Here is a 12127-nt window from a genome sequence, read left to right as displayed (position 1 = left end):
AATAGGGTAATTAAATGTCTTATTTATAATATTTCTCTTTTAGTAGTCGAGCCTAGGTTTAAAATAGCGTTTTTTGAATTTTGGTCCGATTATTTGTTGCTTCGGATATTGCAAAATAAAACTAAAATTTCGAAAATAAAAAATTTGCTATAACTTTTGCGAAAATGAATTTAGGACTTTAATATTGCATGGAAAGTTGAGTCAAACAGTCCATACAATGCACAACAAATTTTAAGACGATGCGTCAATTAAATTTAAGCGTCGTTTAAATTTTATTCAATATGTTTATCCCAAAGAGTTTTTTTTCGCAATGTTATTGTTCAAAATAATAATGATACAGCAATTCTGTGAAAACAACATGAAAGAAGAATAGTCATATTTTCAACGCATTTAAAAAATCATTAAAAAGTCATTTTATCACTCAGAAAACATTTTACTAAAATAGAGTCATTTTTGACTTATAAACAATTTGAATAACTTTGTTAATATTGACTGTAGGCTAAAACTACAATAGAATTTGAAAAACTGGTATTTTTATACGAATTTTCAAAGAAAAACTTTTCGCCTAGGTTAATTACGGTCAAAGTTAGCCACTTTTTTTATTTAATTGACGGCTACTTTGTTTATAACAATTAAGCAACCTAACTAGAGCCATTTTGAAGTAGAAGATATATAGGTTATGTGTAAATGTTTAAGTAAACTTTGAACCTCAACAGAGTGGTTAATAAAGCTTTAAAAATGGCGTCCGAACGGAATTAATTCGTGGTCGGTGGAGGGAATTACTAAAATACGTGCACTCAAAAAATGAAACTGATTCTGCAAACATATGCTGCGATTAATATCGCTGGAACTTGTTGATGGATTTTGATCATAATTTTTTAAATTTGTATGTACTCGTAGTCTTATAGTATAGAGTACGTTATGTACACACAACCCCACCTAACATTACAACATGTTAAGGGGAACTCCCCTCATCACTCAGGGATATGAAAAATAGATTACGACCGATTCTAAGACCTACCGAATATACATATATAATTTCATAAAAATCGGTCAAGCGGTCTCGGAGGAGTATGGAAACTAACACTGTGACAGGAGAAATTTATAGATGTAAATATATAGATGGCTATTAACAAATAGGGGTTGGTGATAGAAGAGTGAAAATTAAGGGTTGTATGTATTTTTTAATTCTACATAATATAAAATTAAGGTAGATAATTTTGTCCAAAAAAATAAAAGAAATGACAGGGGGCAACCCCCCTTATAACTTATGGGTATAAAAAATAGATTAAAACCTCTTCAACGTCCTACAGGATAAACGTGTAAAATTTTATAAAATTCGGCCAAGCCGTTTCGGAGTAGTATGGTAACTAACACTGCTACAGGATAATTTGATGTATATAGAAGTAACTGCGAATTAAATAATAAAAGTGGCTAACTTTGAACCTAATTAACCTAGGCAAAAAGTTTTTTTCTGAAAATTCGTATAAAAATACCAGCTTTTGAAATCCTAAAGTAGATTTACTCTATAGTCAATATTAACAAAGTTATTCAAATTGTTTAGAAGCCAAAAATGACTCTATTTTACTAAACTTTTTTCGAGTGATTAAACCGACTTTTTAATGTTTTTTTTTCAATACTTTAAAAATATAAATATTATTCTTGCATGTGGTTTCCACAGAATTGCTATGTCATTATTATTTTCTGAACAATAACATTGCGAAAAAAAGCTCTTTGCGATAAACAAATTGAATAAAATTTAAACTAATTGACGAATCGTCTTAAAAATTTTTGTGCATTATACAGAATGTTTGACTCAACTTTTCGTGCTTTATGAAATGGCTTAAGGCCATTTTCGCAAAAGTTATAGCACATTTTTTATTTTTGAAATTTTAGTCTTATCTTGCACTTTCCGAAACAAAAAAGGATCGGACCAAAATTCAGAAAGTGCCATTTTAAACCTTGGCTCATCTACAAAAAGAAAAATATTATAAAATAAGATATTTAATTACCCTATTTTTACCTGTAGCGATTTAAACGAAAAAACTGCCATTTTTGAACCTTATTTGTTAATAACTAAGTTTCTCGTCCGAACTGTGACGGGCATTTTTGTATTTATAATGTATTAGGTATATAGAACCCAAAAAATCCATTTGCAACCTGGCTGCTCAAGTGTACCGACAAAAACCTTATTTCTCTGGATTATAACTGGATAAGCCTATAAAATCGAAAAGTTTAACAACGACGCGAATTCTCTGGTGATAAAATCCTCTGTAGAGAAAATAAATCATCTATAATTAAGAAAAAAGTCTTAGAAATGTATCAGATTCACCCTACTTCTCTTAATAAGAGAACTACTATTACCGTTAGGCCAAAATATCACTCTTTGATTTGACATAATGATTAATAATTATGGTAGGGGAGCCCAAGCGGGGATTTTTGCAGTTACTCGAGCGCGTCAGATTATCATATGGGGAGAAATCTGGTACCCTGCAGATGTACCTCTACCATATATTGGCTCTTAACACAGGGGAGTTCGTTAAGGGGGGCCCGAAGAAAAAAATCTATCTTTAAAAAAACTCGAAATTGTGAGATTAAGATATGGTAAGTTAAGTATGTGCAAAAGAGTGTATATTTCAAAAATCTGACGATTTGAGCCGGGCGTAAGGAAATGGGGGAGTCCCAAAATTTCACAAGAGAAAAGCGAATATCTCGCGAAATGAATGACAGATCGAAAAACTAAAAAATATGTGCTCAATATTTTTTAAAAATCTATCGAATGATACCAAACATGACTTCCCACGGAGAGGGGTGGGGGGTAAATTTAATATTTTAAATACGAATCCCGCGATATTTCGCGAAATAAACATCAGATCGAAAAACTGTAAAATACACTTATTCAATTTTTTTTAAAAAATCTATCAAATGGCACTAAACGCGACCCCTAACGGAGATGGGGTGGGGGGTTACTTTAAAATCTTAAATAGGAGACCCCATTTTTTTATTGCAGATTTGGATTTCTTACGTAAAAATAAGCAACTTTTATTCGAAACATTTTTTCGAATTATGGATAGATGGCGTTATAATCGGAAAAAACGATTGTTGGAAATGGAAAATTAAATTAAAAAATGGCAAGCTCCTACTAAAATGGAAAACTTTACTTAACTTTTTTTGGTTTTAGGACCTACTCTTCACAACCCAATAGGTCCCCATAACGCTCGAGTGACTGCACATTTAGCATACTTTGCTCCCCTACCATTAGTACGTTTATATTTAAATTCAAATAATAAAGAATAATAAATGATACATTGATCGATAATAAATAATTAAATAAAAATGATAATGATATTGGCAACACAAGTCAAATATATCACTGTATTGGGATAAACCGTAATCGTACCCCTTCCTAACTGCCAAAGTGTCATGGCCGCCGTCGGGACCTATTGTGCTGACATTTACAATGTTTACATATAGAAAAGTTTGTTTTTTTCTGCTTATAATGCCGTTTTCTAAAGATATTAGTGAACAAAATCGATTTGCTAACAATATTTAATATATTTTAAATGTGCTAAAATTGGATTCAACAGCAAAAGTCGCATAAATAACATATAAATGACGAATTTGTTTACCTATTACAAATGGGGTTATGTGGTTGTAACTGTTTATTTTGGGAATAAAATGAAAATGATCAATTAAACGACTGGAAAACTGTAAGTATTACAATTAAAACATGTTTATCCTATCACAAGAGTTCACTTCATTTTAATAAAGCTAATTATTATTATACAATAGACATTTATAAACTGCCATGTACTTTTAAGGTTACTTTTGATCTGTTTTCAAAGCTTATGATTAAATGTTACCTCTTTATTAATTAGATTTGCCAACAAAAGATGCATGATTAAGGCCAAATGCAATTCCTTTGCTAAAGTCATAAAAAAAGTACAAATACAGTTAAAAAAATTATTTTAAAAAGGTCTCTCAAAAGACATGAAAATTATACAACAACTCAAAAAACTAGAGAATGTAAAGAAAGCCAGGTTATTGGAAATGGAATTCCTGTTTAATTGAAAGCCAGTAAACTATCCAAGACTTTTCAGAATCAAATGTGTCAACTTGTAAAACGATTCTTCTGACATTTTTAGTAAAAACCAGATTATCCTCAAGAAAAATTCTGTTTTAAGTGAAACTCAAAGTCATATATATAAATATAATTTTGTGAATGTGTCATCTTTGAATGAAACAAATTTTTTACCTAAACAAATAAATGTTTGGATCTAATTAAAAACAATGCTGAATCAAGTACAGTAGAAATACAATCCTTTGAACTTCTAAATGTGATTGTTAAAAGTGTCGAGATAGCTACTGCATAGGGATTCGAAAGGGATAGACTTGTTATGAACGCACTTGATCATGTACTTCTTACTGTTATAAAGTTGAAACAAAACTTATTTTATGCTTTCTTATCAGTCACTTTTAATTGTGTATCAACTTTACGTGGTACATCGTGCAAAAATTGCTAAAATGCAAACATTATATTTATTTTCTGTGTTACATTGGATACTATGATTGAATGTCTTCCTCTTTTAGATAGTGAAGTGAAGAACATCTTGAAGTTCCAATGATGTTTCAAGATGAGATAAATCGAAATAATGGTTGTATGTTAGAAGGACAGAGAATACGAAGAAATGTTATTGCTGCATACTTAGTGTAGTGAAATACAAACTTCAAACATTATAATATATTTTTTTATTTCAAACATTTCATATGATTATGAAAGAACATCTTCCTCTTTAAAACAATGAAGAAGTGAAGAACATGATAAAGTTCCAACGAAAATGATTCCAGATGAGGAAAATCGAAATAATGGTTGTATGTTACGTGTATAGAGAATACGAAGAAATGTTATTGCTGCAAACTTAGTGTAGTGAATTAAAAACTTATTGTCAAATACAAATCAATTTATTTCATACTTTTATAATATATAGTGGTACAATTTTATATGTGTTCAAATAAAAATATTAATAAATAAAATACAATAAACACAAATCATGCATATCTTACAATGAATTACAAAATCAAAAATTAATTACAAAAATATCAAAATAAATCTAAAATATTAAAAAGTAACCCATAATTTTTATAGTACCTACATACTTTGGTTGGTACTCTAATAATTTGGAAATCCATTAAAGTTTGTAGATGGAAATTGCAGGTATCTAAAAAATATATAAAGTAACTCAACAATCTCTTTTCAATTAGGGTTGCAGTTGATAAAGATGAATGACCCTTGCTCAGGAAATCAAATGTATCTAAAAAAAATTAAGTAACAGCTTTCTAACAAAACAATCTTAGCACTAAACGGAAACAAAGATACTGGTAAGTATTAAAACATTTTTTGAAAAATCTTTCTGAAAGTGAAAATAAAGACTACTCTCTATGGGAACAACTAAAAGTGGGTATGCTTTACAAAAAAATGTATCCAGAACAAACTTCTTCTCTATAAGGCAATACTACTACAAGTCTGGATGTACAGGATTTAATTCTGGGGAACTGCCAGTAACACATAATATGCAAAGACTACAAAGATTCCAATCCAAAGTCTTTCATGATGTCCGATTTTTTTAGTACCACTACCAAATATCACGCTAAACTTAAAATTCTTACAATGAAGATAGCTAAAGCTTGAGTACACATAGATAGATCCAACCAAATAAATAAAAACAATTAATGTATGTAAAATGTATGTTAGTCTTCTTCCACTTGCAGAAGATATTTTCAGTTGTTTGTGCCACTGTGAACTTAAGATCTCTAATATTCACCGATGATAAATTTATGAAAACTGATTTTAAATATTAAAAACTTTCAGAGATATTTCAATTTTCGAAACATCTTATAAAAGAGTGAAAAATATTCAGAGACACCTTACAGCCATAAACCAGTAAAACTAAAATATTTAATGTTTTTGTATAAATTAATATTAATATTTATGAACTTTTTAAATATATCTTTAAAAATTTTATGATAAATAAAATGTTTTTGAGTAAAGGCAATATTTTTTTTGTATGGTAATAGAAAAGATTAATATTTGAAATCATATACAGCATCACATTTTATAAACTATAATCTTTTTATTATAAAAATAGTAATACAGTGTGTCTACGGATGGGGTGCCCAAGAGGAAAAACTTTTTTATTTTCAATTTTAGCGAAAAATGTCATTCTTGATAAAAACTTTTGCTTGTTCTAAAACCCCATAAAATGAACTAAAATTCAAGTTTTTCAAATCCTGCTTATTTTTATAGCCAATTTTATGTAAATCCCTATAAATTTTTGCACTAAGTTCGAAATTGTAACAATAATAACTTGGGAGAACAACCCTTTCACTTCTCTGGATTACGAAGCCAGACTTTGTCGTTCTCCTTGAATCATCCAATTATTTATTAATTAAATAATTATTAATACAACAATTTTAATAATGAAATTTATCACAAGATAAATTCTTTATTGATAGCTTAACATTGTCAAAAAAATTGACAATTCGCAAATTATTTATCGAAGTTGATAGTTACTAAGCTACATTGTGGCTTGGCAACACTAGATTATTGTTAAGATTTCAAACTTAGTGCAAAAATTTACATAAAATAGGGATTTACATAAAATTGGCTACAAAATTAAGCAGGATTTAAAAAACTTGAATTTTATTTCGTTTTATGGGGTTTTAGAACAAGCAAAACTTTTTATCAATAATGACATTTTTCGCTAAAATTGAAAATAAAAAAGTTTTTCCTCTTGGGCACCCCAACCGTGGACACACTGTATATAATTATAATACTAAAATCACAATAAAGATGCACTAGAAAGAAACAAACACAAGACATGATGAATGTTATGAGGAGCACTCACAAATCATGATTTACAAAGTTTATACATTGTAAATCATGATTCGGGAGTGCTATTTGTATCATTCAACATGTCTTGGGTTGTTTATTTCTGGTGCATCCTTATTGTGAGTTTAGTATAAGAGAATTACAAGTTTTATGTTAAATCTTCTGAATCAAATTTTTGTTAGGTATCATGTCACTCTTACTAATTTTATCCCATAAACACTTTGAAATAATACATTTTGTAGTTCCATGACTGTTATCAATTGTTGGATATCATATTGGCTACCATATTCGCTATTGTGGCTTTATTGACAGCAGCTCTAACTAATGATGATGGAGTCGATTTTCCATACTATGGTCTTAGATTGTTCAGCTATGATTGTGAGATTCTACCAGAACCACATTTACCTTGTATCTTTCTCTGAATTATCAAATGCAAAAGTTCATATTTTTTAGGGTGTTTCATACCTAAGTATTATTGACCTAAGTATTCCAGCTTGTGTCTCTTTAGTCAAATGGAAATTATTATATGAAACTCTACAAGAACACATTCATATTATAATCAATTAAGTATATTAATTTTAATCACAAATGTTTATTGGTTGAGAGAGTGACTTTTTTACTTATGCTCAATCAAATATTTTTACTATTTTCTGTTAGTTTTTTAATAGTTATTTATGATATAAGTGTTAAAAGTACACATTTAAGGCACGCATGTGAAAGTCTGCAATTCACATGAGTGCCTTAAAAATGTACTTTTTAACACACATATCATACAATATTTTTTCTGCAAACGTAATTACAGAATAATATCTACAAAAACTTTTTTCTACAACCGTGTTAAAAATTCAATTTTTAGCACTCCATAAGAGCATTAAAAATGCTACTTTAAGGCACAAGTGCTTTAAAATTTTTATGGCACTGCAATTCGTATTGACCGTATAGACAATTTTGATGTAATGTCACAAAAATATAAAAATGGAATGTCAGTCAAGTTCAAGTAAAAGTTTTTGTAGATATTGTCCTGTAATTACGTTTGTAGAAAAAATATTGTATGATATGCGTGTTAAAAAGTACATTTTTAAGGCACAAACTTTCACATGCGTGCCTTAAACGTGTACTTTTAACACTTATATCATAAATAACTATTACTTGAACTGACATTCCATTTTTATATTTTTTTGACATTACATCAAAATTGCCTATACAGTCAATACGAACTGCAGTGCCATAAAATTTTTAAAGCACTAGTGCCTTAAGGTACCGTTTTTAACGCTTGTATAGAGTGCTGAAAGTTGCATTTTTAACACAGTTGTAGAAAAAATAAATTTTATGTATATTTTATCTAAAAAAGTATTTAAGCACTTAAATATTTTTTCAAAAATAGAATATTTTTATGAACTTCTTTAATTCTTTTTTATTTTAACTTTAATGCAATCTGTTATCATTATAACAATATGACAGATATAAAAAATGACACAGTGGGAACTACACTCAGGGGTGAGAACTCTTTACATATTTATATTAATTTAGTCTACATTACCATATTTCTGACTTTTTTACAAATTAGTAACTACTATCTACTTCCCAGTGGTGTAGAGATCTGTAACTTTTCTTAACCCTCTAGTGCCCTAGTTTGCCTCAAGGCGGACCATAATAAAAATTTCCATGCTTACTATTTAAGTATTTTATAGATGCAATACCGAAACCAGCCTCTGGACTAGATCAGATAAGCATCCAGCTTTTAAAAGTTTGGGTGATCAGACAGATTTTTACCCTATAATTTTCAGTTTAGCATGATATTTGGTAGTGGTACTAAAAACATCGGACATCATAAAAGACTTCGGATTAGAATCTTAATAGTTTTTGCATATTTGTATTACTGGCAGTTCCCCAGATTTAAATCCTGTACATCCAGACTTGTCGTAGTATTGCCTTATAGAGAAGAAGTTTGTTCTGGATACATTTTTTTGTAAATCATGCCCAGTTTTAGTTGTTCCCATAGAGAAAAGTCTTTATTTTCACTTTCAGAAAGATTTTTCAAAAAATGTTTTAATACTTACCAGTATCTTTGTTTCCGTTTAGTGCTAAGATTGTTTTGTTAGAAAGCTGTTACTTAATTTTTTTTTAGATACATTTGATTTCCCGAGCAAGGGTCATCTTTATCAACTGCTACCCTAATTAAAAAGAGATTGTTGAGTTACTTTATATTATTATATTTTTTAGATACCTGCAATTTCCATCTACAAACTTTAATGGATCTCCAAATTATTAGAGTACCAACCAAAGTATGTAGGTACTATAAAAATTAAATGTAACTTTTTAATATTTTAGATTTATTTTGATATTTTTGTAATTAATTTTTGATTTTGTAATTCATTGTAAGATATACATGATTTGTGTTTATTGTATTTTATTTATTAATATTTTTATTTGAACACATATAAAATTATATCACTATATATTATAAAAGTATGAAATAAATTGATTTGTATTTGACAATAAGTTTTTAATTCACTACACTAAGTTTGCAGCAATAACATTTCTTCGTATTCTCTATACATGTAACATACAACCATTATTTCGATTTTCCTCATCTGGAATCATTTTCGTTGGAACTTTATTATGTTCTTCACTTCTTCATTGTTTTAAAAAGAAAGATGTTCTTTCATAATCATATGAAATGTTTGAAATCAAAAAATATATTATAATGTTTGAAGTTTGTATTTCACTACACTAAATATGCAGCAATAACATTTCTTCATATTCTCTGTCCTTCTAACATACAACCATTATTTCGATTTATCTCATCTTGAAACATCATTGGAACTTCAAGATGTTCTTCACTTCACTATCTAAAAGAGGAAGACATTCAATCATAGTATCCAATGTAACACAGAAAATAAATATAATGTTTGCATTTTAGCAATTTTTGCACGATGTACCACGTAAAGTTGATACACAATTAAAAGTGACTGATAAAAAAGCATAAAATAAGTTTTGTTTCAACTTTATAACAGTAAGAAGTACATGATCAAGTGCGTTCATAACAAGTCTATCCCTTTCGAATCCCTATGCAGTAGCTATTTCAACACTTTCAACAATCACATTTAGAAGTTCAAAGGATTGTATTTCTGTAACTGTACTTGATTCAGCATTGTTTTTAATTAGATCCATACATTTAATTGTTTAGGTAAAAAAATTGTTTCATTCAAAGATGACACATTCACAAATATGACTTTGAGTCTCACTTAAGGCTATGGGTACATAATTCGCAAATATTTAACGTGTATCCCTACTTTTTCTGTCTTTACACGGCAAATTACGTGTAGTAAAATTCACACTGGTGTGGATATGTAAACATTACTAGAATGTCATTCTACTTGAAAATGTCATAATTAATTTAAAGAGATGGCTTTTGAATGTTCTTGGATAACTGTTATTTTTATAATTGCAAATTATTAATTCAGTTAATAAATGTGATAATTTTTTCACTAACTATGTTTTCAGTGATTGTATAATTTATTTGTACAACAAAAACTAATAATCAATCGAGAAAAGAGGAAAAGTGTTAAAGTGATTTTTTAATAATATGTTGTTATTTTGGAACGCTTAAAATTTTGAACATCTCTAACAACAAAATACTTGGATCACAGGATATATCTGATGTATTCTCTGCTTGGATCTTCCACAAATAATACACAATAAATAACTTTTTATTAAGTTCACGTCTTAAATCAATTATTTATCAAATACACTATATATCAATAATATTTAATCAATTTCTCAAAATATTCCCGATGCAATGTCAAATATTTAAAATTGTCACTGATTGTCAGTGTCTGACTGACAATATATGCTGACAATATTATATTCGGTTGAGTGCGTTGTAAGACAAAGACAGATTTGGAAAATATTACCACGGCATTGTGTTCATTTTTTTCAAATCCTGAAAAAACCAATAAATATTTTTGAAAAATTTAAACGCAGAATGAAAGACTAAATTATTACCGAGGGCCGAAAGTCCCTTAGAATAAATAAAAAGTTTATTTTGAATGAGATATTTGAAATTAAAAATCACACTAAATTTTCTCTTAGTTTTTTCACCCCTGTAACTTATTAAAATAAACATTATAGAAGTTCTCAGGGACTTTCGGCCCTCGCTAATAACGTAATCTTTCATTCTGCGTTTAAATTTTTCAAAAATACTTATTAGTTTTCTCAGGATTTGAAAAAAATGAATTCCCATTTGAATAGCATTGCAGCCGAAAATACGTACCGATCCTCTTAAACAGAATTTTTCTTGAGGATAATCTGGTTTTTACTAAAAATTTCAGAAGAATCGTTTTTACAAGTTGACACATTTGATTCTGAAAAGTCTTGGATAGTTTACTGGCTTTCAATTAAACAGGAATTCCATTTCCAATAACCTGGCTTTCTTTACATTCTCTAGTTTTTTGAGTTGTTGTATATTTTCATGTCTTTTGAGAGACCTTTTTAAAATAATTTTTTTAACTGTATTGGTACTTTTTTTATGACTTTAGCAAAGGAATTGCATTTGGCCTTAATCATGCATCTTTTGTTGGCAAATCTAATTAATAAAGAGGTAACATTTAATCATAAGCTTTGAAAACAGATCAAAAGTAACCTTAAAAGTACATGGCAGTTTATAAATGTCTATTGTATAATAATAATTAGCTTTCTTAAAATGAAGTGAACTCTTGTGATAGGATAAACATGTTTTAATTGTAATACTTACAGTTTTCCAGTCGTTTAATTGATCATTTTCATTTTATTCCCAAAATAAACAGTTACAACCACATAACCCCATTTGTAATAGGTGAACAAATTCGTTATTTATATGTTATTTATGCGACTTTTGCTGTTGAATCCAATTTTAGCACATTTAAAATATATTAAATATTGTTAGCAAATCGATTTTGTTCACTAATATCTTTAGAAAACGGCATTATAAGCAGAAAAAAACAAACTTTTCTATATGTAAACATTGTAAATGTCAGCACAATAGGTCCCGACGGCGGCCATGACACTTTGGCAGTTAGGAGGGGGTACGATTACGGTTTATCCCAATACATTATTAATCATTTGTGTCATCACCCTCGTATTCAATTTTGGTATAACCTTCAATTAGAGACGTACTCAAATATTTAAATAAACCGCTCTTTTGTGAAACCTGTCGATCTTTGACTGTTTTCCTGCGGTTGAAAGGGAGAATAAAAT

General features: G+C 28.8%; 1 protein-coding gene and 2 long non-coding RNA genes across 5 annotated transcripts in view; 1 reads left to right on the top strand and 2 right to left on the bottom strand.

Moving 5' to 3' along the window:
• The window catches only part of LOC114326943 (guanine nucleotide-binding protein G(o) subunit alpha), a 395605-nt gene that overhangs the window by 120998 nt on the left and 262480 nt on the right, over positions 1 to 12127 (bottom strand). The window lies entirely within an intron of this gene.
• On the top strand, positions 3378 to 5049 carry LOC126889754 (uncharacterized). Its single transcript, XR_007700166.1, has 2 exons — positions 3378 to 3710; positions 4591 to 5049. It is a non-coding gene; the product is annotated as an uncharacterized LOC126889754 (long non-coding RNA).
• LOC126889751 (uncharacterized) lies at positions 9283 to 11976 on the bottom strand. Its single transcript, XR_007700165.1, has 2 exons — positions 11646 to 11976; positions 9283 to 9741 (listed from the first exon to the last, which is right to left on the bottom strand). It is a non-coding gene; the product is annotated as an uncharacterized LOC126889751 (long non-coding RNA).

The sequence above is a fragment of the Diabrotica virgifera genome, chromosome 1, assembly GCF_917563875.1.
Source record: "Diabrotica virgifera virgifera chromosome 1, PGI_DIABVI_V3a".
Taxonomy (NCBI): domain Eukaryota; kingdom Metazoa; phylum Arthropoda; class Insecta; order Coleoptera; family Chrysomelidae; genus Diabrotica; species Diabrotica virgifera.
Note: the sequence above shows the minus strand (reverse complement) of the source record. Positions and strands in the feature narration are given on the sequence as shown.